Here is a 7,283-nt window from a genome sequence, read left to right on the forward strand (position 1 = left end):
AGGACTGTGTGATGGGAGAGTGTGCAGTGAGCTTCATTTGATGTCTGACCCATGCAGTGTTTGACAGTGTGGTGAGAGAAATCTTCAGTCTGAGACTGACCCGGTCCTGTCTGATGGGACAGTGTGGAAGGAGCATCACTCTGTGTCTGACACCGGGAGAGTATGATGGGAACGTAAGACAGGAGCTTCATCCTTCGTCTGTCCCCGAGAGTGTGTGACGGGACATTGTGGATTGAACCCCAAATTGTGCCTGCCAATCAGGAAGAGTGGTTGAATGGCCTGCAGGGACGTTCACTCTATAACTGACACCGGGATCCTGTGATGGGATGGTGCCAAGGAAATTTCAATGCGAGTGTGATCCCGTGTGAAAGTGATGAGACGGTGCGGAGGGAGCTTAACACTGTTTCTGACCCTGCGCGTGTGTCAAGGGACCGTGATAAAGAGCTTCACTCCCTGTATTTTTTCCGGGTGTCTGTAGGAGGGTGCTGAAGGAGCAACATGTCCGATCCTGGAGTGTGCGATTGTATATTGCGACAGTAGTTTAACTCTTTGTCTGACTCCTCCATTTTGTGGTGAAACGCTGTGGAGGAAACTTAACTCTGTGTCTGTCCCCGGGAGTCTGTGAATGGACGGTGTGGAAGGAGCTTCACTCTGTGCCTCTCCCAAGAGCGTGTGATTTGACAGTGAACAGCGTGCAGTCTGAACCCATGAGTGTGTGATGGGGCCGTGGAGAGAGAGAGTGCTTCACTCTGTGGCTGACCCCGGGTGCGTATGATGTAACAGTGTCAGTGATCTCCACTCTGTGTTTGCCCCTGGATTCCGTGATGGGACAGTGTTGAAAGATATTCCCTCAGTGACTTGCGTGATTACGTCCGTTGCGTGATAGGAAATTCCGGAGGGAGCTGAATCTTGTGTCTCACCCCGGGACTGTGTGACGAGACGGTGTGGATAGAAATTCCACTAGTGTCTGTTCGTCAGGAAGTCTGTGATATGATGGCTGGAAGGAGCTTGTAACAGACTCTTGAGGATAGTGATGGGACGCAGCTGAGGGAGCTACACATTGTGACGGGTCAGGCGAGAATATAATGAGATGTCGTAGCGGGAGAATCAATTTGAGTCTGACACCAGGAGAGTGTAATGGGACGGTGCGAACGAGCATGAATTTCAATCTGATCACGGGAATGCGTGATAGGAGGGTGTGAGGGAGTTGTATCTGACCCCGGGAACGTGTAATGGGACAGATTAGAGAGAGTCGCAGACTGTCTGTCACCCGGGAGGGTGTGATGGGACGGCGTGGAAGGAGATTGATTTTTCCTTATTCCCGCTTTTCAGAGGAATATTGTTCCAAGGATTTGGTCAGATATGGAGACCGGTGCTACTTGTTCTCCACGTTTGAAACATTTTACAGTGAAGCTCGGCAAAAGTGTTCAAACATTGATTCAAGGCTCCTGGAAATCAATTCACAGGATGAAGCGGTAAGGGTCACACCACGAGAAAGACTATAAGACCATAAGACAAGGAGCAGAAGTCGATAATTCGTCTCATTGAGTCTGCTCCGCCATTTTATCATGAGCTGTTTCATTTAGTCCCACTCTCCCGCCTTCTGCCCTGGCTACTCAGATACCTATCAACCTCTGCCTTAATTACACACAATGACTTGGCCTCCACTGCCGTCCGTGGCAACAAATTCCGCAGATTCACCACGCTCTGGCTAAAAGAATATTCTCGCTTCTTTGTTGTGAATGGGCGCCCTGCAATCCTCAAGTCATGCCCCTTCCATGGGAAACAACTTTGCCACATCCACTCTGTCCAGGCCTTTCAACATTCAAAATGGTTCTATGATGCCACCCCATTCTTCTAAACTCTAAGGAGCACCGTCCAAAAGCGGTCAAACCTTCCTCATGTGTTAACACTCTCATTCAAGGAAACATTCTTGTGAATGTTCTCTGAAACCTCTCCAACGTCATCACATCCTTTCTTAAATAAAGAGCCCAAACCTGCATACAGTATTCCAAGTGAGGTCTTACCAGAGCCTCAGCATCACATCCCTGCTCCTATACTCTATTCCTCTCGAAATAAATGCCAACATTGCATTCACCTTCTTCACCACCGACTCAACCTGGAGGTTATCCTGAAGGGTATCCTGCACAAGGACACCCAAGTACCGTAGTATCTCAGAACTTTGAATTTTCTCGTCATTTAAATAATTGTCTGCCGGTTTATTTCTTCTACCTTAGTGTGTGACTATACACTTTCCTACATTGTAATTCATTTGCCACTTCTTTAACCATTCCCCCAATCTATCCAAGTCTCGCTGCAGACTCTCTGTTTCTTGAGCACTACCGGCCCCTCCACCTATCTTTGTATCATCAGTAAATTTAGCCATAAGGTCATCTATTCCATAATCCAAATCGTTGATATACAACGTAAAAAGAAGCGGCCCCATCACAGACCCCTGTGGAACAACAAGGGTAACATGCATACAATCAGAATGGGATCCGTTTATTACCACTCCCTGTTTCCTGCCAATCGGCCGTAATTCCAGGGTCTCTTATTTTTTTTCAGCAGCGTCAATTGCGGCACCTTGTCAAAGGCTTTCTGACAATCCAAATTCACAAAGTCCACTGCATCTGTCTTGCCTAGCCTACTTGTAATTTCCTCAAAAAATTATCCACTCGGCTCCCACGTTTACCAGAATTCATCGACCATCACATGGCCTTGAGTTAAAGAACAGATTGAAGCTTCCTTCACGCCTTCCCATCAGACACACCCGTGGTCAGACACAGAGAGAAGGACCCAGCAGGCCGTCCCATCACACACTACCGTGATCTGAAACAGAAACAGATGCAACTCCCTTCTCACCGTCCCATGACACATACCCGGGGTCAGAAACAGAGTGAATCTACCCCCGCACCGTCCCATCACACATTCTCGGGGTCAGACACAGAGTGAATCTATCTCCACACCGTCCCATCACAAACTTCCGGGGTCAGAAACAGAAACAGAATACAACTCCCTCCACACCGTCCCATGACACATTTGCGGGGTCAGACACAGAGTGAATCTCCCTCCACACCGACCCATCACAAAGCCCCTGGTTCAGACACAGAGTGAATCTCCTTCCACTCTCCTATCACACACTCCCGGGTTCAGACACCGAGTGAATCTCCCTCCACACCGTCCCATCACAGACTCCCGGCGTCAGACACAGAGTGAATCTCTCACCACACCGTCCCATCGCACATCCCCCTGATCAGACACAGAGTGAAGCTCCCTTCAGCGAGTCCCATAACACACTCCTGTGGTCAGACACAAAGAGAATCTCCCTCCACACTGTCCTATCACACACTCCCGGGTTAAGACTCAGAGTGAATCTCCCTCCACACCGTCCTATCACACAATCCCTGGGTCAGACACAGAGCGCATCTCCCTCCACACCGTCCCATCACACTCTCCCGGGGTCAGGCACTGTGTGAATCACACTCGACACCGTTCCATCACACACTCCCGGGGTCAGACACAGAGTGAATCTCCCTCCACACCGTCCCATCACACACTCCCGGGTTCAGACTCAGAGTGAATCTCCCTCCACACCGTCCCGTTGTACATCCCCCTGGTCAGACACAGAGTGAAGCTCACTCCACACCGTCCCATCACACACTCCCGGGATCAGACAAAGTTTGAAGCTCCCTCCACACTGTCCCATCACACAATCCCGGGGTCAGACACAGAGTGAATCTCCCTCCACACCGTCCCATCACACTTTCCCGGTGTCAGACACAGAGTGAATCTCCCTCCACACCGTCCCATCACACTCTCCCGGTGTCAGGCACAGTGTGTATCACTCTCCACACCGTTCCATCACACACTCCCGCGGTCAGACACAGAGTGAATCTCCCTCCACACTGACCTATCACACACTCCCGGGTTCAGACTCAGAGTGAATCTCCCTCCACACCGTCCCATCACACAATCCCTGGGTCAGACACAGAGTGAATCTCCCTCCACACCGTTCCATCACACACTCTCGGGGTCAGGCACTGTGTGAATCACACTCGACACCGTTCCATCACACACTCCTGGGGTCAGACACAGAATGAATCTCCCTCCACACCGTCCATCACACACTCCCGGGTTCAGACTCAGAGTGAATCTCCCTCCACACCGTCCCGTTGTACATCCCCCTGGTCAGACACAGAGTGAAGCTCAATCCACACCGTCCTATCACACAATCCCTGGGTCAGACACAGAGCGCATCTCCCTCCACACCGTCCCATCACACTCTCCCGGGGTCAGGCACTGTGTGAATCACACTCGACACCGTTCCATCACACACTCCCGGGGTCAGACACAGAGTGAATCTCCCTCCACACCGTCCCATCACACACTCCCGGGTTCAGACTCAGAGTGAATCTCCCTCCACACCGTCCCGTTGTACATCCCCCTGGTCAGACACAGAGTGAAGCTCACTCCACACCGTCCCATCACACACTCCCGGGATCAGACAAAGTTTGAAGCTCCCTCCACACTGTCCCATCACACAATCCCGGGGTCAGACACAAAGTGAATCTCCCTCCACACCGTCCCATCACACTTTCCCGGTGTCAGACACAGAGTGAATCTCCCTCCACACCGTCCCATCACACTCTCCCGGTGTCAGGCACAGTGTGTATCACTCTCCACACCGTTCCATCACACACTCCCGCGGTCAGACACAGAGTGAATCTCCCTCCACACTGACCTATCACACACTCCCGGGTTCAGACTCAGAGTGAATCTCCCTCCACACCGTCCCATCACACAATCCCTGGGTCAGACACAGAGTGAATCTCCCTCCACACCGTTCCATCACACACTCTCGTCGTCAGGCACTGTGTGAATCACACTCGACACCGTCCATCACACACTCCCGGGTTCAGACTCAGAGTGAATCTCCCTCCACACCGTCCCGTTGTACATCCCCCTGGTCAGACACAGAGTGAAGCTCAATCCACACCGTCCCATCACACAATCCCGGGGTCAGACACAGAGTGAATCTCCCACCACACCGTCCCATCACACTCTCCCTGTGTCAGGCACAGTGTGAATCACCCTCCACACCGTTCCATCACACACTCCCGGGTTCAGACTCAGAGTGAATCTCCCTCCACACCGTCCCATCACACAATACCTGGGTCAGACACAGAGTGAATCTCCCTCCACACCGTCCCATCACACTCTCCCGGGGTCAGGCACAGTGTGAATCACACTCGACACCGTTCCATCACACAATCCCGGGGTCAGACACAGAGGGAGTCTCCGTCCACACCGCCCCATCACACACTTCCGGGGTCAGTCACAGAGTCAAGCTCCTTCCACACAATCCCTTCAACTCTTCCGGGGTCAGATATACAGTGACGCTCCTTAAATTTTACTCGAATTCAATCATTAATGATAGCACTTTAATTTCACAGAATTTTATTGAGAAAGCTGTCCAGGACCAAGGCAGTTCATACTGGATTGGAAAATGCGAAGATGGGTGAGATTTGGGATCTTGCAAGTTTCTGAGAAGAGAGCTGTCGTGGGATTGATACAGGCTGCGAATAGGGAGTGGGCAGTGGGATTAGTTTGGGGACGGACACGGGTTGCTAGAGGGAGTGGCAATTGCCATTAATTTGTGGACTGACAAGAGCTGTGGGAAGAGTATTGACAATCAGGGCATTTTGGTGACAGAGAGAGTTCTGCGTGGAGAGAATGGGCAATTGGATTTGTTTGGCGACCGACACGGGAAGTTGGTAGAGACGTTATCGGTGAATTAATTTGGGCATTGACAGAGATCTGTGGGAAGAGGGTGGGAAGTGGTAGTGTTTTGGTTTCTGACACAGGTCTCGAACAAGAAGGCTGGACAGTGGGATTATTCCATGGATTAGCACAGGGCTGTGGGGAGTGAGTGGGAAGTGCGAGTGTTTTGGGGACCGACAGAGTCATCTGCGGAGAGATCGAGGCAGTGGGTGTACTTTGGACAGACACTGATCTGTGGGGTGAGAGTGGGAAGTCAGGGTATTTTGGGGTGTAAAGCAGACATGTGGGGAGAAAGTGAAGCAGTGGGAGTATCTTGGAGACTGACATTGGGCCTTGGGTTTATGGGTAAATTTATGGCCTGTGGGATCAGGTGGGGTACTGGGATTATTCTGGGTTCGGACACCGGTCTGTGGGGAGAGGGTGGGACATGGTATTATTTCCGGGACTGACACAGGGTGGCATGGAGCGTGTGGGTCACTGTGAGTAATCTGGAGACTGGCTCAGGGCTGTGCTGGGAAAGTGGAATAGTGGGAGATTATGGGGTCTGCCACAGGTCAATGGTGAGGGAGTGTGTCTGTGATTTAGGGGACTGACACAGGGCTGCCTGGGAAGGTGGGGTAGTGGGAGATTTCGGGGTCTTCCACAGGTCAGTGATGAGGGTGTGCGTCAGTGGTTTCGGGGACTGACACAGGGCTGTCTGGGAAGGTGGGGTAGTGGGAGATTTTGGGGTCTTCCACAGGTCAGTGATGAGGGTGTGCGTCAGTGGTTTCGGGGACTGACACAGGGCTGCCTGGGAAGGTGGGGTAGTGGGAGATTTTGGGGTCTTCCACAGGTCAGTGATGAGGGTGTGCGTCAGTGGTTTCGGGGACTGACACAGGGCTGTCTGCTGGAGTTGCGTTGTCCCTTTTGAACTTGTTTCCCCCTCCTTGTCAGGAAAGTGTTCTCAAATGTCGTGTACAAGAAAAACGCTGGGAAGTCTGAATGCAGTATTTGTAAATCCAGTTGCAAAGCTGAGCGGCACCGTTTCATCTGTGAGAAGTCTGCTCCTTTGTGGCCGGATATTTCAGAAAAGATCCGGGATCTCTGTCAACAGGCCGTGGAGCCGACTTGAATCAAATGACAACACCCTCTTTCTCTATCTCTCTCTCCGAATCTCACTAACCCATTCTCACTTCCCCTCGCCCCTACCCCTATTCTCCTCCCTCCTTCTATCGCTCTTTACTCGTCATCTCGCCTTCTCTTTACCCTCGTTCCAAACTCTCTCTCATCCGCCTCCCCTCTAGCTCACCCATTAGATCATATTTTCCTTCCTCTCACTTTCTTGCCTCCCTCTCCTCCAACTCTTCTCTCTTCTCTTCACAGTCTCTCCCCTCATTCTCTACTTCCTCTCTACCACTCTCTTTCCATCCCACTCTTTCATTCATCTAAACCCACTCCATCTCCATTTTCTCTTTCCAGCTAATCTCACCTCAATCATGTCACTGATGTTCTCGATACCCCAG

General features: G+C 51.4%; 1 long non-coding RNA gene across 1 annotated transcript; it reads left to right on the forward strand.

Moving 5' to 3' along the window:
• Window positions 1–1,359: 1,359 nt before the first annotated feature.
• On the forward strand, window positions 1,360–6,965 carry LOC140720711 (uncharacterized). The gene is made up of 3 exons (XR_012097244.1): window positions 1,360–1,475; window positions 5,454–5,518; window positions 6,715–6,965. It is a non-coding gene; the product is annotated as an uncharacterized lncRNA (long non-coding RNA).
• Window positions 6,966–7,283: the final 318 nt, after the last annotated feature.

The sequence above is a fragment of the Hemitrygon akajei genome, unplaced genomic scaffold (assembly GCF_048418815.1).
Source record: "Hemitrygon akajei unplaced genomic scaffold, sHemAka1.3 Scf000046, whole genome shotgun sequence".
Classification (NCBI taxonomy): Eukaryota; Metazoa; Chordata; class Chondrichthyes; order Myliobatiformes; family Dasyatidae; genus Hemitrygon; species Hemitrygon akajei.